Consider the following 21887-nt stretch of genomic DNA (forward strand, 5'->3'; position numbering starts at 1 on the left):
AAGGTAAATCGTAACAACCAATACTTACAAGAATCAAAATAATTCTAGTTTCATGAAATAACAGGAATAAACAATTACAAGAGTAAATAGAAATAAGTATGGCACAATTAAAGCAGTAAATCTCCTATCGACCAGGCCCAGAGTCTCCAGAAGTCACTGTCGAAATATACTCAGAATGTGATTACAAGTCAAACACGGTATTTCTCATTAAACTCAATAAAGATACATCATCACCGTAGTGAGAATACTCTATGTCAAAAGTGAATAGTTACAATCTCTCAATTCCTCACTAGCTTAACTTAGTTACATTCTACTTCGCCCATCGACTTTATATAATTAATGAGATATAAATAGATAGGAGTGAATCCTGAGGATCAGGAGATCTTGAGGATTTCACAACCGACAATCTGATTTCATTACAAAATAAACTCGATTCTCCTAGTCTTCCGCTATCCTTCATGAGCGAGACATTTGTCCTTTTCCTTTTCTTGGTCATTGTTGTTCCATCATTTGAACATCAATTGTTCAATTCATATTCCTGCATATAAAAATAGCGAAAGTTACCTTTAATGCCCAAAATTACCCAATTCATTAATGATTGATTTTATCTAGCTTCTACAATCGTTTCTTCTAAATTATTTTCTAAAATGAAGATAAAATTAAAGATTAATTAAGCTAAGATGAGGATAAAACATACCTTTTCCATGGCCCAACATACTCCCCTGCTTACCTTATTGCATGTCCTCATGCAATCAGATGATTGAGGTGCAGTTGTATCAAAGAATAGGCAGGATAAAATTCTTCTTTATATAGCCTGAAACCATTTTTTTGTTTTAAGTATTGCAAAATCCTGGTTTATATGGTAATCTCGCAAATCATAATCATAGTAATACCCTTCAGGGGGTACCAGATAATAGGACATCTGTAACGACATCCTATCCAGGCAGGAGCCATGCCTAGGACCATATTGTTGTACCTGTTTAGGCGAGCAACAACTGCTTTAAAGTTTCTGTACCCAAATGGCTCCTGGTTCTTGACATTGTTAGTGGAGGCTTCCCATCTTTGCCTTGCTACCAACAAAGCTTCCTCCTTAATGTCCTGAAAGTATTCTCTTCCTGCCTGTATAATATATGTATGGAGTGGTCCCAATTTAGCCACAGCCTCCTTTTGTTGCATAAACCTTTTATGTTGGACCGAAAGATGTAAGGGTTTCGTGGGTTCTCCTCTGACCCACAAATCTATACCTTGTTCCCTTTTCTGAAAAGTGTTATAGGCTTTAGCCCATTTAACATGATTGGTAGCAAAAGGGAGGAAAGCTTGGAATTGAATGTCCCCAATGAAGGGGCTAGGATTACTATCCAGTTCATCCTCCAAGAAGAAATTGTGCAGGTATAATTCGCATAGAAGGCATTGTAATTTCTCATTTTGTTCCCTAAACCATTGGACAAAGTCTGGAGTGGTCATGAATTCTGCTGACTTACCTACCCTGACAGCTTTAACTTTCAGCAATAGGTAGCTTTCTAACAAGAATAGCGCATAATTAGTGGCAGGTGACTGGCAAGACAAAGCATCAGAGTAAAGAGAAAAAATAGTTTCAATTTTTTCCTTGGCCTTCTGAAGCTTGGCTTGTGATTTCTCTAATTTCTTCTGCTCATCTTTGAAGCTAGAAAAAGTCTTGTCTTCTGTTGCAGTAAGTTCATCGAATTTCTTCTGCAACTCCTGGTGTACCTGTAACGGTACTACTTCTTCCTTATGTTGAGCCAACTCCTATTGGGTCTTTGTTAATTCATTCTGCAATTTCATGTTAACAGTTTCCCTTACCAGAGGAACATAGTGAGGGGTTTCCTCTGTTTGAGTTTCACTATCATATGTTATCACTAAATCAGTTTGAACAGCAGCTTCAGCTGTTTCTTGGGACATACAACAATCTTCTTGGGCATTCTCCTCAAAATCAGTTTGAACAACAACTTCGACTATTTCCTAGGGCATACAATAGTCTGCCTGGGCATTCTCCTTAGAATTGGTTTGGAAAGCAACATCTGTAGGAAAGTCCATTTGGGTCTCCATTGAGCAAACACAAGGACTTTCAGTCTGAGTCCCAATATTCGTGAAAGGACATTGTTTTGTTTGGGTCCCGATTGAACAAACACAAGGACTTTCAGTCTGAGTCTCAATATCCTCCAAAGAACAATGTTATGTTTGGGTCCCTATAGTTTCCAATTCCACTTTCAGTTTCCGAGCCTTAACTGCTTCTTTTAACCACTCTCTCAATTGTTTGACTTTTTCTTTTGTTTCTTGTATTTCTTAATCAGCTTCCTCAATATGTCCTTGTACGATTTTTTCTTCGAGGGGTTTCTGATTGGAGCTGGCACAGTCGTATTTATTTCAGGTTCATGAAGATCTATGCCAATATCAGGGTTATGTTCCAATGGAACAATATCTTCTGATTGATTCTCGTCTTCAAGGTCTTCTTCTACATGGGCTTCTTTCTCAGGGGATTCCAATGGAACAGTATCTCATAAGTGATTTTCGTCTTCAAGGTCTTTTTCTGTATGGGCTTCTTTCTAAGGAACAATATCTCCTGATTGGTTTCTGTCCTCAAGGTCTTCTTCTGCATGGGCCTCTTTCTCAGGGGACTCCATTACAACAATATCCCCTGGTTGATTTTCATCACCAAGGATTTCTTCTGCATGGGCCTCTTTCTCAAGGGACTCATTCATAGAGGGAACTGATTCCCTCTGATCCTCCAAATTATTAGAAGATGGAAAAGTTTCAGTATGGACAGAACTGCCGACAGAGGCGACTGGTTAAGGGAATGATTTTTCCCTTCAGAGTTTCCAGATGGATCCTTTTCTTCACAGTATGTACCCATATTCTCCAATACTTGAGTCATTTCTTCCTCATATTCCTACAGAAAATCATCTTGCGGGCTTGGAGAGGGCATATGAGATGACCCTTCTTCTTTTGTTGGAATTGGGGTGCACTACTATGATTTTATCCTTGTAGAACACCTACGTTTCGCTGGGCTAGAGGCCAAAGAAGTATTCCTTCTTTTTCTTGCCCTTTTTGGACTCGTTACCTTTACTCTTTGTTGTTCAGTATCTGTGTCATCCATGTTTCTATCATCTATCCCTGTTTGTGCATCTGGGTTTCCTTCTAGTGGGGTTAAGGAAGGATTTACAAAGTTATCCCAAGTTAATTATTGTTGGGCCAATCCATGAATAATGATTAACTTAATTAGACTGATAACAGAATGTGGGTCTTTAGCCTTCCTAACCCGACTAGCAATATCATGCAATAAGGAATTTAAATAGATTGGAAAATTAATCATAATTTTCTGCTTCAGAATAGCTAACAGTTTGAGTTGTCGAGGTTTTACCACATCTTGACGTCCATCACAAGTGATGTACCTCTAAACAATGGTCATCAATTCCTCACATGGTTTCTTTAAAGATGTGGGGTGAATCCCTTTTCCTTTGCATACCAATTGTTCATCTGGGTCTTGGAATACCGCAACTACACCTTGGAGGAGAACATGCTTATCAGTCCATCTTGTGCCTTCTGCTAGAAGTCCAGAGACTTCAGCTATAACTGCTTTAGAAACTATTATATTTCTGCCCTTCACCGTCGTGCATCCATCTTGTAGATTTTGCAAGAATTCAAGTGATATTTCATCATGGGATCCCTGTAACTTGGCCAGGTACTGAAGCCATCTGACGCGCTCAAGAATTTCGTGAGCCTATTCTGATACTCAGAGTACTGTAGGTTCACTACGGATAGCTTTTCCTCCCATGGTTGTTGTTTCTCAGTAGCTGGTTCACTTCGCACTTTTGCATGCACTTCCTCACAAATTCTTAGTTTGGAACAACACAATAAACCATATACAAAACGTTAAAGCTATTAAAAGAGCAATGACATTGATTTAAAGTTTTATTAAAAGGCGATGATGTTGTTTGTCACATCTGCATTTTTTGGCACACTTAATAATTAATTCACATGCTATCCATAATGCCTACCTTCCCCCCTCCAATCAGAAAATAGTTTGATAATTATTACGCATGCTATTCATAATGTAAACCTTCCCCCCTCCAATCAGAAAAGGGCGTCCACGACCATAAAGCATGGGAAAAAGGGAAAGGGCATTGGGGATTCATAAATACAGCCAGACAACAATCAGAGTGGCATAAATACAACAAAAAACGGTCAGACCAGTACAGGTCGCAAAGATTTGAAATGACCGCAAAAGGAATAAGACAGAGAATGGATCATTATGCGAAGAGATATTTTTTTAGGTGGAAAAAAATGTGACGAAAGCATGACCAACGATAAATGATAACGACTGATGGTATCGATTGGTTAGACAATATTGATATAATGCATATAAAAGTATATTTTACCATGCACCTTGGTTAATTTAGTTATAAACGTTGTTCAAATGGTAAATTCACCTTTAGAAATGGATCAATAGGAAATAATAGGATAAGAATAATTGGCAATGTAACATAGAACTTCAATACCACAAGCAAAGCCACTGCTGCCAGCATGCATTCATAGCCTTGACAGGTTGCTTTTTAACCCAAAAATGAGCCAGAGCCCTCCATTTAGTATTTTGATGGTTTTCTTTTTTATTGCTATAAAGAGACCACTATGATGGCATGGTAACCAGATAATCATAGTGCCATTCACCAGGATATAATAAAGTGATCAGGTCGGCTCGTGATGAGACCCCTATCCTTCTGAAAGTTTTGACTATCTAGAAGGTCATTACCCTGGTGTGGTGGCCATAATGGAATGTCACTTGTTACATCCTTATGATCATGGTAGGTTTGGCTTGTGATGAGACCCCCTATCCTCTTCAAGAATATTTGTATTGTATTTTCATATTTCCATATTTTTATTATAAACAGGGGGAGGCTCATTTACTCCTTAAGAATTAGGGATGGCGTGAGAAGTAAAAAAATGCCAATGAAAGTTATGCTTTTATCCCTATATCATCATACCAAAGGGAATTATCAATTGAAAGTGTGAAAGATAAACCAGTGTTGGCTTAGGGGGTCCTGACATAGGTTCAGAGTTAGTTGCGCCAAACAAATCCCTACACTACTGGCCCTTTTGGCATCAATCCATGGTGCGCGGACTGAAGTCTCACCCGAAGCAGTATGGGGTGATGCTGGAACCAAGTTTCCACACCCAGAGATCAGTGTGATTTCTTCTTGAGGCCTGGATCTGCCTCCGTGCAGATCGATAAGCCTTTATGGCTTATCACTATAGCTTCCCTTAATCGGCCCTTAGACCTTCGCGAAGGTCTATGACTGGCTTTTTCAGACCCTGAACAGGCAGATTATCTACTTACGTGCATCTTATATTACCTTTAGATTGGTATTTACTCAGATCTACCCGAGTGTTCGATAACTTTAATAGACAACGTTAATATCTTCGCGTAAATAATTAACCTTAATTGTGTTTAGGTAAAACTTCATATCAAGTAAAATCGTGTGTCAATACATTGTTATTTCATAAAGGCATCATTCATCATAGTATATATCGCAATCATACATAACAAAAGTAAAGAGATAAAACACAGGGATTTCCGTAACAATCTCCTTTATTGATCTTCAGTGTAAGTTTACAGACTCAATACTTCCCTGTGCACTTAGCTGCAGGGGTCCATGCACTCAGCTGCGGACACTACTCTAGGCCTCTACTCACTCATTTGTGGAGCCTCTTCCTCCTCTAAGACTTATACTTCTGCGCTAAACTTCTTTCGTCATACACATAGACTACTTCCTCCTTTTCCTTGCCTTAGACTCTCTAAGACAGACCTATTTATACAATTCCATTGTTGCGAACCATGGGTAGATCTCAAAAATCGACTCAAGTTTACATAAAAGAGGGTAAAAACCCTTTTTGACTCTTAACTCTCTACGTGCTCCAGCACCACAACTTGTGGAGACTTTACATCTTTTTATATCAAAACTTGGGCTTTTGCCCCAAAACTGACCCAGGGGACCCCATCCCAACAACCATCATGGTATTTAGATAGTGAATCATTTTATGATATGTCCAAAGAGAAAATATTCAACCAGCTATTATATAGATGAACCAGGTCAGTTTCAGAATAAAGATAACCATCAAAGGTTTTACAAGTCATAATGGTACTAATATTACTATTTTTCCTTTATCTTGGGTACATATTCCAAATCCAAAAAGATAGTTTTGATAAGAAAACATGGGAGAGAAAAATGGAAGTTTGATTAAAAATGAACAGCGATGGAACAACAATTATTGGTCTTAAGAAAAAGAAATCGTAGTTGTTCGTTCTACCGAACAGCAGCTGTTCAATTGACTGAACAACAGTTGTTCAATGGATTGAACATCAAACACACAAAAAATAAATCAAAGTTGTTCAATTGACTGAACAACAATTGTTCAATTGTTTGAACAACAAACACTCAAAAAAGAAATCGGAGTTGTTCAATTGACTGAACAATAGTTGTTCAATTGATTGAACAACAAAACACACAAAACAAGAAATCGAATTTGTTCAATTGAATAAACAACAAAACACACAAAAAAATAAATTGGAGTTGTTCAATTGACTGAACAACATTGTTCAATTGATTGAACAACAAACACACAAAAAAGAAATCAAAGTTGTTCAATCTGCCAGACAATAGCTGTGTAGAATTTTCTCTACAAATCAGCTAGCTCACTGATATCATGTAGAAATTTCACCTACAGATCAAACTGATATATGCAATGTACTAAAGCATAATACTAGATCTACATCTACCATAAAATTTGCGGAAGCTAATCAACCATGAGCAACATCAAGCATGAACACATATAACTGATAAGAAGGAATTAATCACACATAACACAGAAGAATTTACCCAGGGAAAGCACCAGCCTAAAACCCCATCTTTGTATTATCATACATAGGATTTATACAAAGCCTTAGCTCTCACACAGCTAGCCAGCTCTCAGTACAATCCTCACAGATGAAGGTGGAAATACATCAGGATTACACAAAGCCTTAGCTCTCACAGCTATCCAACTCTCAGTGCAATCCTCCTGGATGCTCATAGGCAATCAAGACTTCTCCTAAGCCTTCTCCTCTGCCCTCCAAGCCTCCTATTTCCTTGCACAGTTTTTCCTGGGTGATCCTCCTGTTACCAAGTGTAACACTGATCTCTCACACTGATCTCACACCCTGTAAAACTGCACAATCCTCAAGGAACCTTAATCCTTCTGCTTGGATGATTTTCCTTTATAGGAAAAAATCCATCCAACTGATAGTACACTGTCCCTTCTCTGATCTCAACTGGGTCTCTGTCTGAACTAACATGCATGAGTTATCCATGAGTGAATCTTCAGTTATCTGAAATACAGTAGTTACATGCATGTAAGCATTAACTAACTGAACTCTCATTAATTTAACAAACTATTAAATTAATCTAACTGGACTTGACTCAGTTAACTGAGCCAACTAATTACAACTCAATATTACAACTCATCCTTATCTCTTTAACTGATGGATAAATTCATCAATTAATAGATAAACTGTTGCATGTGCTCACATAGACTTCAAGTTTGATTTTCCTTAACTAATTAACTCAAACTGAATTAATTAATTAATATTCAAACTACTGGTAAGACCAAATTCGAATTTTACTTCCTATTTCTAGTCCAGGGACTAACAAAAATAGGAATCCACACTGCACTGCTAAAAATAGAACTTCTATTTTTAGCACTTCCATTTTTCATTCCCTGTTGCCCAATCCAGCCCAAACTGCTATTTTTAGCAGTTCTATTTTTAGCAATTTCTTGTTGCCAATTTTCAACATGCTGTTCAATTGTCTGAAAAACAACTATTCAATTGATTGAACAACAAATACTCAAAAAAGAAATCGAAGCTGTTCAATCTACTGAACAACAGTTGTTCAATTGACTGAACAATATTTGTTCAATTGATTGAACAAAAAACATGCAAAAAAGAAATCGGAGTTGTTCAATTGACTGAACAACAACTATTCAATTGATTGAACAACAAACACACTAAAACGAAATTGCAACTGTTCAATTGATTGAACAACAACTATTCAATTGACTGAACAATAGATGTTCAATTGATTGAACAACAATTATTAAACACAAGAAAAAGAAATCGCAGTTGTTCAATTGATTGAACAACAATTATTAAACAAACAAAAAAAACAAGAGAAATCCCCGTATTTACACAGTGATGCCTAAAATAAATTACAGCCAACCGTACGAAAAATATATACATTATTTACAGCTGAAGAGAGATAAATTTTCATGAAAGTAAAGCTGTCGGGTCATCACTCCTTGCAGCTAAAATTTGCATAGTGGGATCATCACGTACTTGTTGGAAAAAAGACTCTTTGGTGAGTGGTTTATGATAAAGATGTACCCGATGTCCATTCACCTAGAAAGAATGGCCAAACTCATCAATGGTGGTCAGAGTGAGAGTGCCATTGTTGTGCACCTCTTGAATTTCATATGGGCCAAGCCACCTTGTCTGTAACTTACCCGGAAAGTCTTGAAATATGGAATCATAGAGGAGCACCCAATCTCCTTTCTGAAACGTCTTCTTTTTAATAAGGTTGTTGTGCCACTTAGCCCTTTGCTGCTGAATAATTGTGGTGCGTTGTATAGAAAGTAGTCGAGCTTCATCCAATTCATTTATTTAATGAAGTAATTTAGTTTGGGCCTCCATCAGATCCAATCCCACTTCCTGGGCTGTTCTGATAGTCTTTATTTCAAATTCAATAGGAAAGATGGGTTCTTTTCCAAATAAAAGTTGGTACGGAGAATATCCAATAGTATTTCGCCAAGTTGTGCGATAGACCCACAAGGCCTCTGGCAGTCTAGCAGCCCAGTCCCACCGATGTGTCGAAATTGTCTTGGTCAAAATTGTTTCGATGACCTTATTATTGCTTTCAACCTGCCCGTTCGCCTGTGGGTGATATGGGGAAGTGAATCTATGTGTGATGTGGTGGTTCCGTAGAGTGGTTGTAATCTTATGTCCTAAAAATCCCCCCCTCCATCTGTTATCACTTCCCTAGGTGAACCATACTGCACAAATAAACCAAAAAGGAAATTAATTACGGCTTCTTCTCTAGCTCTTGGCAAATCTACTATTGTTAGAAAATTATATATTACAGAGAAATGGAACACATAAATTATATTGCAGAAATATAAACACAGAAAACACATAAAACAAGAGAGACACAGATATACGTGATTCCCCCAATTTGGGCTACGTCCATGGGAAACAGCCAGTCCTTCCTTTTATATTATCCAACAAACTGAAGAGATACAACCTACAGCAGATCTGCTATAATTCCCTCTTCGCTCTCACACAATATCCTCTCTCTTTCTCACTCAGAATAGAGATCTATATAGATGCAATACAATTCCCTCATATATAGCGAGGGGTTGCCTTCTCGGACAAAAAACCCTAAATTAAACATAACTTCTACCGTCAGATCTTCGCCTAATGAACGACCCAGATTGACTACGAAATTACAACATTTACAAGGCAATTTTACATCTATTTTTAGCTTCGGGGGCACTGCCCCCAATCCCCTGCACCCCTGGACCCCCCTTGCAGCGCAAATATTATGGGCAGCATTGCCACCACATTACGAACTGGGGTCCAATGCTAATAAAGAAGATAATCAGGCTCCACACTCAACAACTGTTTCTACCCACTTTGTTACATAGTCTTTAGCAACCAGTATGTAGGCCATTTGGTTTGATGGCGAATGAAATGGGCCAACAAAATCCAATGCCCATAGTTCGAAAGCTTCTATTACCAATTGGGGCTGCAGCGGAATTTCGTCAGATTGACTAGGACGACCCATCCTCTGGTAGCTATCACAAGCCTAGACATATTTCTTAGCGTCTTTAAAATGGTGGGCCAATAATAGCCCATCTATAGTATCTTATGCCCAGTTCTGCAATCTACGAAGTGTCCTCTGCAAGGCTCATCATGGAAGGCCTTCAGGATGTCGCAAATTTCATCTTCACGAATGCATCTGTGTATGCACATATCAGATCCTGTATGAAAAAGGTATCCACCAATCCAAGAAAATTGGGCATTGCGCTGGACAATTTGTTTCCTTTCCCTTGTTGTCAAGTGTCTGGGAAACTTTCCTACCGCTAGATAGTTTGATACATCTGCATACCATGGCATTTTAACTGCTATGGCAAACAAATGTTCATTTGGAAACTGGTCATCCACTACCAGCGAATCATTTATATTTGGAACCCGAGATAGAAAATCCACGACTGGGTTTTCTTTCCCTGGACGGTCTTTAATGGTGATATCAAACTCCTGCAAAAGTAACAACCAACGAGTCACTCGACCATTTTTAATTGGTTTGTTAGCTAAGTATCTAATGGTGGAATGATCAGTATACATAAAAACTTGATAGCCAGTTACATAATGTCTAAATTTGTTTATGGCATAAATGACAGCTAAAAAATCCTTTTCTGTTACTGTATAATTAAGTTGAGCAGTAGTAAGATTTTTGCTGATATAATAAATAACATAAGGCTTTCTGTCCTCCTCTTGGCCGAGGACAGTGCCTATTGCTGCATTTGATGCATTCGTAGAGATATGAAAGGGTAGTTCCCAGTTGGGTCCACGCAATACTGGTGTCGTCGAAACCAATTTCTTCAAATCTGTAAAAGAAGTGTCACATTTATCAGACCATTTAAATTCAACATTTCCCATTAAAGCATACAAAGGCGCATCAATTTGTGATTTTTTTTTATATAAACCTACGATAGTAACCTGCATATCCAAGGAAGCTACGTACCTTCTTTGAGTACAGGGTGCAGGTAGTAGGAGAATTACCTATATCTTCGCTGGATCTACCTGTATCCCAGCCGCAGAAATGTAGTGTCCTAGAAATATGCTTTATGTCATCATCATGTGACACTTGACGTTACTTAAACACAGGCTGGTGGAGATACATCATTCCAACACCTTTTCTAATTTCTATACCGCTTGGTCAAAGTCATCCCCATACGGGGTAAAGTCATCCATGTAAACTTCAAGTCCTTCATTTATCAGATCAGCAAAAATACTGAGTATGGCCCTCTGAAATGTAGTTGGGCATTGCATAAACCAAATAGTAACACTTGTAAGAAAACGTACCCCATGGGCAGGTAAAGGTGGTTTTGTCTTGGTCTTCAGGGGTGATTTGGATCTGATTATAGCCACTGAAGCCATCAGAAAGGAAAAGAATTGTTTTCCTGCTAGTGTATCAAGGACTTGATCAATAAATGGAAGAGGGAAGTGATCTTTCTGCGTGGCTTTGTTCAATTCCCGATAATCCACATAGATGCACCACTTCCCATTTTTCTTGGGAACAACTACCAGTGGAGAGACCCACTTACTATCCGAAATGGGATAAATAAAATTCATGTCCAACAACTTCTGTAGTTCTTCTTTTACAATATCTTTGAGATGCAGATTTAATCTCCATTGAGGTTGTGATAGGACGAGCATCCTTTTTGGTGTAGATATGATGTGTACATAATTGTGGGTCTATGCCCTTCATGTATGGATATTCCAAGCAAAATCCCCCTTATATTTTTGCAGAACTTGAATGAGCTTTAGTTGTTGGTCACTCTCCAGACTATCATTGATGTTTAAAATCTTGCCTTGTTCAATTTCAACAGGCTTTTTGTTATGGACGGTAGTTGTCAGGATATGCTGATCATTGGTATCTTTCAAAGGGTCTTCCAAGGCTTCATTGTCAAGAATTTCTTTTAACATTTGACATTTAACATTAGTCATAGTGACTGGATGATTAATAAAAATATTGATTACATCGTCATCAGTCTGATTCTTGAACTCAAGCGCCTCTGCTGTTGTAAGTGGTGAACGATAGTTTCTTCTTGGTATGTGGGTGGTTGTTTATGTACTTTCACAATGGGAGGACTTGGTTTGGTAGGAAGATACAAAAAAATATTCTTTACAGCATCTCCCTTAGCAATGGTCATGCTGCCCTCATGAAAACCTATGTAAGCATCGACTGTTTCCAACCAAGGTCGACCCAAAATTAAAGGGTGCCCATCTAATTGACTTTTTGGGGTTATAACTAGAAAAACCACTGGGTACTCCCATGAATCAATGGAAACCGTAATGTCCTGTAAAGTTCCCTCTAGTTTTACCACCGAATGATCAACGAGTTCTAGCAGGGTGGTGGTTGGTTCCAGAGTTGTGATACCAAGTGTCTCACAAGTTTCCGCGGTTAAGATGTTAATGGATGCGTCTAAGTCAGCTAGTGTGTTCAGAGAGGAGTGGCCATATATTTGGACTGTAACTATGGGATTCCCTGGATCTTCATATTTTATCGGTGTTTCCCTGCCCAAAAGTAAATCAAACAAGGTTCTTATTATATGGATAGTTGGTGAAGATTTTATTTTCCTCACAGGATTTTTTACACATAGTTCTTTAATCGTTTTAGCATAAATAGGAATATCTTGAATGGCCTGGAGGAGAGGGATTTTAATGCAAATATTTTTGAGTTCCCCTAAGGGATCAAAGTCTGGATAAACAATTGGTTTAGGTATTGTTAATCTTTCAGGGAACGGGGGAGAAGTAATTACAAGTTTTTCAGGATCTTTCTGCTCAGCTGTGTCTTCTCCCTATTTTATTTATGTGTCAGTCACAGTCGATGGTATATTTACAGGTGGTGTTTCTAACTCATTTGGTGGCTTCTCTCTGTCTTCCTCAGGAGTGATAATGCATCCTGACCTTAGCCTAAGTTAATTTCATTCTTTTTGTTTGGTCTCAAGGTCTAAGTTTTCAACAATTTGCACCAGCTGAACCGATTTGTTATTGGGGTTTGGATTTGGTTGAGCTGGTAGTTGGGGATGCAGAAGGGGTTGAGGATTTTGCTGTAATGGATATGGGGCTGATAATGTAGGTTGAGGTTGAGGAACTATCCCCATAGCCATATTGGTTATCCCTAGAGGTCGCTGCCAATTCGGAGACCAGTTCGAATTTTGTGAAGTAGAGGCAAGCCACTGGGATGGGTATGGATTATTTTTACAAAAAGGAGTAAAAGGAGAATTCGGCCAAACATTACCTAGAAAGGACTAAGTTGGCAAAGATGACATAGGAAATGGTTGGTACTTCCAAGTCGAGAAAGGTGATTGACCTTGCCACACCATTCTAGAATTATGCTACTAATTAAATGACGAAGAAGGAAAGAATTGAGATGGGTCTTGTGACATACCTGTGGATTGGCCTTGACATTGTTGACGTTAGTTCATTAAGTATACTGGTTCTATCTCTTGTTATACTTCTTTAAAAATTCTTTCATCCTTGGAAGTGATGGACACTTCTCGGTGGCATGGTCCTTGGTGCAGATAGCGCATGTCTGGACCATGTCCAATGGACACTCCCATTGATTGTGATTCTTTTAGCAACGTGGGCAAAAAAACACCAAATTCTGTTCTGCTAAGGCTTGTTTCTCTTTGGCTTGCAGGACGTCCAACTGTGTTGTAAGGGTGCTTATGATGTATGTCTTGAAGTCCTCTGGGAGGTTACTGATTTCCATTCTTATTATGCCTCCACTAGGCAGTTTGCTTCCTCTAATCATAGGATCTTGGCTTCCTGACACGGTGTGTGTGCTACCTCGCGAACACCTGATACAAAAGCGAACAATTTCATCGTAATCTTGTTGAGGAATGTCTCGCTTCCCCATCAAATTTAAAGTTTCTATCTGTTATCACCCTAAAATTTTTGTTTCTAAACTTTGGAAAGTTTGCCTTGTTTCTAGTCATAGTATTATAATAGGTTTTGAGTCATCTCATCTCAATAGTGTCATTCTCTTTTCCAAATAAAGTTTGACAGCCTCATTCCATGTCCTAGAAGCCTCACCATGTGTTTAGAAGCCATATCTCACATCATTTTGAAGAAATTTTGAAATTAGCTACGAATCCACGTTTTTGTAGTGCAGACAGTGTAAAAATCCTGTTTTGCGCTACGAAATCACTGAACTAGGAGTTTTCGTAGCGCGCTACGAAACCACTGAAAAAACCTGTTTCAACATAAAAGACTCTGTTTTCTGCTTTTACTAGTCAACTTCCAGAAGGGTTCCTGAGCAGCTGAGAACTCAATTTTGAAAAATAAAAGAGGCTTTCCTTCCTAACATACTAAACTACAAAAAACTCTTTCAGTTTCTTCAAATTCGCTATGAGGTGGGAGAAATTTATGGTTAAACTTGCGCTACGAAACTGCTGAAAGTCAAGCTTTGTCTTCTGGTTTTAGTAGTCTTTTTCAAGATCAGTTTCTGGTCACAGGAAAAGGTATTTTGGAATTTTGAAGGAGGTTTCTCTTCATCAACTCTCCAGCTACAATAACCTATCTCACTTTCTTCATAAGTGTTATCAGTTGGGAGATACTAAGCTTTCTTTGAAACCCTAATTTCAGAGAACAAATTTTTCCTGTTTTACATGTGTTTTTCAAGGACAAATTCTGGACAGCTGGAGAAGTGTTTTTAAAAACCAAGAGAGGTTTTTGTTCTAGACAACATGTACTACAAAAATCTCCTTCGGTTTCATAAAATATGTCATGGATGAGAAGATAAAGGCTCTGTCCCACGTGCTAATTTTCAAAGATCCTAAACCTAAAAACAGGGAAACATGTTCCCTAATTTCTAGGGTTTATCATCAGCAGTAAGGTGACAACGTGGGAGGCTTCATCAAATTCGACCTCATGAGGTTGTAGCTATCAAAGAATGCATTCAATGTTTAGTTAAGGTGGTTTAGTCATAATAAGGAGTTACACTCCTAGTTGTATTAGGTCTCTAGGACTGTTAGTTAACAGCTAGTTGTAATTAATAGTTTGTTTTAGGTATGAGTAGGTGTCAGATCAAGAAAATTCAAATTCTCTTGATGAAGGATCATGGAATCCTTATTGTAAAAGCTATATATGAAGCAAGAGATGAAATTAGAGGGGGTTGGCAATTTTCAAAGAAACAAGCACATTGTGTTATTGTATATGACTGTATGTTTTCAGGATTAATACAAAAAGTTGGTTTCACTACTCAGGATTCAGAAAGGGTTTTAATGTTTGATTTTCCTCATGGCTTCCTTCATATACTTACTTGCAGTGGTATAGACACATGTTACTTAGAATTCATTGATGGTGCTCTAACTTCCTTCATGTGTTTGTAGGCTGTGTTCTTTACATTATATCTCTGTTTTGCTTTTATGTTAAAACCCTCTATGCCCTGACTTCCATGTGAAATTGATCTTACTGTTGTACTGAAACACACTTTGACTCCATAGCCCAATGGAAGTTTGTTAATTGGTATTTCAACCATTTATACATTGTTGTTCGAATTTTCCATAGAGTTAGCCATCTAATCTTCAAAGTAAAATCTTTAACCTAGTGAGAGAGCCCTCTCAGGTTGAGGAGGCTAAGCCTCAGCCAAAAGTTTGGTTTGAAATAGTTACTCAAAGTCTTCCTGATCAGCAGCCTATCAAGGGTTGATTTTGTGATAACATTTTGGTGCGTTTGCCGGGAGTCTGAAGATTAATCATTCCGAAATCAAGAAGCTGAACTTCTGAAGGTAGCAGGTGCTCAGAAATTTTTGAGGCTGCAAAACTACCTTGGCAACTCCATTGTTGAAGAATTCACAATTCATAGATTCATGGTGATTCCACTAGAGTTATGAAGAACTCAGATGCTACCATTCTTATTTCAAGTTATGCATGCATAAATTTTTCAGGAATTCATGGTTTCCCAAATCATTTTCCCAAGGATACATATTTTCTAAGGAATGGTCCAAAATTCAATGGAGAAGATTTGAGTTTAACTTTGAAGCATATATCAGATTTCTGTGATTTTATCGAGTTTCTTAGAGTCAAACATGAGGATGTTTTCATTATGTTGTTCTATGATTCATTTCAAGGAAAATGTAAACAGTGGATTGAAAGCTTTCCTGCCAAATCTATTAAGTCATTTGCAGAATTTTGGCTTATGTTTTTGGAGGAATGGATAGATAGATCAGATTTGGTGGCAAACTCTCCTTCAATTCAAGGTTTCAAACAATGGAATGATGATCATATTAATGAAGAAATAGATGAAAATTTTTCTTTGTCCTTGTCTTCTTATCTAAAATCATTTGAGTGCAAGACAGAAGATAAGATGAAATTTTTGGATGAAGTTGCTAAGAACATTGAGAAAGACATTGAAGGTTTACAAGGTCAAATTCAATCGTATAGTCTTCATGATCATGATCATACTTTTCAAAAGCTTTCTATGGCAGAATACAAAGAGAGGGTGTTGATTCCTTTCTCTTTTGAGATTGACGAAGAATACATTATTTTTGAAAATCAATTTGAGGAGCAGTTTGAGAGCACACAGCTGAAGCCTTATGCAGATGATCAAAGTATTGGTGAGTTGTCCAAAGCTGCAGAATATCACAAGAAACATCAAACTCACCATGTGTTTTTTGACCCTATAGCTGACTACATGGAAAATATTTACTGTTCAGGCTTCTAGTTATATTTTCATCTTGAAGAACAGTTACACCTCATGCTGCTTTGGTTATTTCAGTATCTGGTTTATTTTTGCTTCAAGCACAGTCAAAAGATTCAAGTGTCAGATCAGATCGATGACTGGCTTCAATGGAAGTTTCATGTTCCTTGAGCTACAAGTGGAGATTGCAGCTGATAGGGTAGGTAGGAATGTGGCAAATAAGCTCAGGGTAGGTTGATTGAGCATCTGTTTCAGTAGGTGCAATTTGAATTCCTCTTATAGAAATCATTAAAGCTTGAGGAGCAGATTGGGTAGAAGTTCAGAGTTTTATTCTAGAGGATGGATAGCGGCACTGGAGCTATAGGTTCTTAGTGTACCACAAGGGCACACTATCCCTAGTGGAGCCAGTGTTATCACCCTAAAATTTGGAAAGTTTGCCTTGTTTCTAGTCATAGTCTTATAATAGGTTTTGAGTCATCTCATCTCAATAGTGTCATTCTCTTTTCCAAATAAAGTTTGACAACCTCATTCCATGTCCTAGAAGCCTCACCATGTGTTTAGAAGCCATATCTCACATCATTTTGAAGAAATTTTGAAATTAGCTACGAATCCACATTTTCGTAGTGCAGACAGTGTAAAAATCCTATTTTGTGCTATGAAATCACTGAACTAGGAGTTTTCGTAGCGCTCTATGAAACCACTGAAAAAACTTGTTTCAGCAATAAAGACTCTGTTTTCTGCTTTTACTAGTCAACTTCCAGAAGGGTTCCTGAGCAGCTGAGAACTCAATTTTGAAAAACTAAAAGAGGCTTTCCTTCCTAACATACTAAAATACAAAAACCTCTTTCAGTTTCTTCAAATTCGTTATGAGGTGGGAGAAATTTATGGTTAAACTTGCGCTACAAAACTGCTTAAAGTCAAGCTTTGTCTTCTGGTTTTAGCAGTCTTTTTCAAGATCAGTTTCTGGTCACAAGAAAAGGTATTTTGGAATTATGAAGGAGGTTTCTCTTCATAAACTATCCAGCTACAATAACACACTCACTTCTTCATAAGTGTTATTAGTTGGGAGATACTAAGCTTTCTTTGAAACCCTAATTTCAAAGAACAGATTTTTCCTGTTTTACACGTGTTTTTCAAGGACAGATTCTGGACAGCTAGAGAAGTGTTTTTAAAAACCAAGAGAGGTTTTTGTTAGAGACAACATATACTACAAAACCTCCTTCAATTTTGTAAAATATGTTATGGATGAAAATATAAAGGCTCTATCCCACGTGCTAATTTTCAAAGATCCTAAACCTAAAAACAGGGAAACATGTTCCCTAATTTCTAGGGTTTATCATCAGCAGTATGGTGACAACGTGGGAGGCTTCATCAAATTCGGCCTCATGAGGTTGTAGCTGTCAAAGAATGCATTCAATTTTTAGTTAAGGTGGTTTAGTCATAATAAGGAGTTACACTCCTAGTTGTATTAGGTCTCTAGGACTGTTAGTTAACAGCTAGTTGTAATTAATAGTTTGTTTTAGGTATGAGTAGGTGTCAGCTCAAGAAAATTCGAATTTTGTTGATGAAGGATCATGGAATCCTTATTGTAAAATCTATATATGAAGCAATAGATGATATTAGAGGGGGTTGGAAATTTTCAAAGAAACAAGCACATTGTGTTATTGTGTGACACTGTATGTTTTCAGGATTAATACAAAGCGTTGGTTTCACTACTCAGGATTCAGAAAGGGTTTTAATGTTTGATTTTCCTCATGGCTTCCTTCATATACTTACTTGTAGTGGTATAGACACATGTTACTTAGAATTCATTGATGGTGCTCTAACTTCCTTCATGTGTTTGTAGGCTGTGTTCTTTACATTATATCTCTGTTTTGCTTTTATGTTAAAACCCTCTATGCCCTGACTTCCATGTGAATTGATATTACTGTTGTACTGAAACACACTTTGACTCCATAGCCCAATGGAAGTTTGTTAATTGGTATTTCAACCATTTATACATTGTTGTTCGAATTTTCCATAGAGTTAGCCATCTAATCTTCAAAGTAAAATCTTTAACCTAGTGAGAGAGCCCTCTCAGGTTGAGGAGGCTAAGCCTCAGCCAAAAGTTTGGTTTGAAATACTTACTCAAAGTCTTCTTGATCAGTAGCCTATCAGGGGTTGATTTTGTGATAACATTATCCATTCTTCTTTCATTCCTTTAATTAAGATGGCTTTTAGGACTTCTTTTGGAAATGTGGAGTGAGGGGACCTCTACAAATTGTAGTGAAACCATTCAACATATTCCTCTAGAGTTTCATTATCCTTCGCAGACATTTTAAAGATTTCATCTTTTAATTCCTTAGTCCTACAATAGTCCTAATATTTTGTGAGAAAAGAAGTTTTCATGTCATCCCAAGAGTTAATAGTTCGTCCACCTAAACCGATGAACCACCGCAAAGCTCCTCCTTTTAGAGTAGAAGGGAACAACTTCAATTTTTGAGGATTGATGGTGTAATCATATCCTCTACATAGGATGTCAAACTCGAATAAGAAGGCATTCAGATCCTCATTGGTCATCCCATGAAAGGTTGGGAGGTTTTGCAAGGGAATAGCTTTCATCGGGGCATTGGCTACTGGATCGACTATGGGATATTCCAACATCGAGGTATGACCTTGAGGTTGTTGATTCACCATTTGGTCGAAAATGTGCCAATATCCTTTAGGGACTTCAGGGCGTGCTATCTGAGTAAGTGGAGTATTCTCAATCCAAGGTGGTTTTACAACACTGCTCAGATCTGGGATCAGAGGAGATCCTAGCTCAGACAACTGTGGCTCTGCCTTAGTAGCTCACTAGTTTCTCCCTCTCCTTCTTTAAATTGCACAATTTTCCCTCTTATGAAGGATCAGAATGTAAATTTTCAGTAACTTGAAAGCTCTATTTAGATCCTCTAGTTTGGCTATGAATCTCAACATAGGCTATAGATGGTGAGCCTGCTGCCTGAGGGATCACAGTAGGGTTTTTTCCAGATATAGTTCAGGGTCCTACTTATGCCTGAGATTCTTCTTTTCTTACGATTTCATCTATAAAAGTTGATCTTCCAAGGTTCACCGATCCATTTGGTTTTGTGGATTTGGGTGGGGGGTTCTGATCTTTTTCTATCTTTTTATTCCTAGTCATTCATAAAAAACCCTACTCCTATTTAACCTCTATGCATTTGCTGAAAAGAGGGTTGATGAGCAAGCACTTTACTTGCTGGTTACACAGGTTCTTACCTCCGTTTTTAAAACCCAATTCTTTTACAGCAAGAAAAATAAAAAGAAATCACTTTGAAACACTCTCCCGGCAATGATGCCAAAATGTTGGTGCACTAAGATGACTATTAAAAGCAACCTTAATACCTACATTAGTTAGCAAACTAGGGTAAGTCTATTTATTTCAAGAGTGTTCAACATTTTCTATGCAAGTGAATTTAGAGGCTAATTCATAATGAAATTATTTAGAATCATTGCAATGATTAATATCTAATTCTCGAAGTTCAATCCAAAACAAATCTAAAGGCAAACCTTAAAGCATTTGCAAATCTATCTTAATCTATTGTGCAGAAAATTGAATCTGAATGCAAGTAAAAAGAATCACTCTTAGCAGATTGACTAGTATCAACAATAATTCATTCAGTAAGAAAGAAATCTATAGCAAATGAACATCAAGCAACTATTCAAACTTTTAACTGAAAGCAATCAATTGTAAACTCAGGATCTCTAATAACACTACTTTAGAATGAACAACAATCAAATACTTAAACTAATTTGATAAATTCATCAAATATTAACAAACAACTGTAAACATAGCAAGATCTAGATTCTAGTTTGAATGCAAAGGTAAATCGTAACAATCAATACTTACAACAATCAGAATAATTTTAATTTCATGAAATAACAGGAATAAAAAATTGCGGGAGTAAACAAAAATAAGTATGGCATAATTAAAGTAGTAAATATCCTATCCACCGGGCCTAGAGTCTCTAGAAGTCACTACCGAAAGATACTCAGAATTGGATTACAAGTCAAACGCGGTCTTTCTCATTAAACTCAATAAAGATACAACATCACTATAGTGAGAATACTCTGTGTCAAAAGTGAATAGTTACAATCTCTCAATTCCTCACTAGCTTAACTTAGTTGCATTCTACGTTGCCCATCAGCTTTATATAATTAATGAGAGATAAACAGATAGGAGTGAATCCTCAGGATCAGGAGATCCTGAGGATTTCGCAACCGATAATCTGATTTCATTACAAAATAAACTCGATTCTTCTGGTCTTCCGCTAGCCTTCATGAGCGAGACATTTTTCCTTTTCCTTTTCTTGGTCACTGTCGTTCCTTCATTTGAACAACAATCATTAAATTCATATTCCTGCATATAAAAGTAGCGAAAGTTAGCTTTAATGCCCAAAATTACCCAATTCGTTAATGATTGATTTTATCCAACTTCTACAATCATTTCTTCTAAATTATTTTCTAAAATGAAGATAAAATGAATGATTAATTAAGCTAAGATGAGGATAAAACATACCTTTTCCATGGCCCAACAAGAGTCACACATAGCCAAGATTCTAAAATACCATGAGGAAACTTGGTGACTCAGGAGTAGGGCCATATGGTTAAAGGCTGGAGATGATAATACTAAAATTTTCCACAATTTTTCTAAAGGACAGAGGGCTAAGAACACTATTTGGAAAATTCCCACTGGAGATGGACAATTTACCACCTCTTTTCACCAGCTGGCCCACCTAGGGAATTCACACTTCTGGAAGTTGTTCAAGCCCCCCCTGGGGCATCCTTAGCTGAAATTGTTTGCATAACAGGGTTATTCCCTCGTTATGTTGATCAAGAAGACTTTGAGGATCTTTTCAAACCTGTTTCCATGGGCGAATTAGAGGGAACTATTAAATGTTTTAAAAATATAAGAACCCTAGGCCGGATGGGTGGACAATTGAATTCTATATTTCCTTTTTTGATATCATTGGATAGGATCTGCTCAATGTGGTAGAGGAATGTAAACTTACTGGTCGTATGTGTGGGGCTATCAACTCAATTTTATTGCCTTATTCCAAGGTGGATTTTCCCAACTCATTTGATGACTTCAGGCCCATCTCTCTTTGCAACTGGTCTACAAAATCATTGCTAAGATTATCGCCAACCGTTTAATCCATTATGTCTAATCATATTCTTTCTGAACAATTTGATTTCCTGAACAATTGACAAATACATGAAGCAGTTGGCACTGCTCAAGAGGTCCTCCACTCTATCAAGATGAAGAAGCTCAAAGGGGCCATTTTCAAGATTGACTTATATAAGGCTTTCGACA

This window comes from Pinus tabuliformis, chromosome 1_2 (assembly GCF_031772625.1).
Source record: "Pinus tabuliformis cultivar Carrire ecotype Pingquan chromosome 1_2, CPIR1, whole genome shotgun sequence".
Classification (NCBI taxonomy): Eukaryota; Viridiplantae; Streptophyta; class Pinopsida; order Pinales; family Pinaceae; genus Pinus; species Pinus tabuliformis.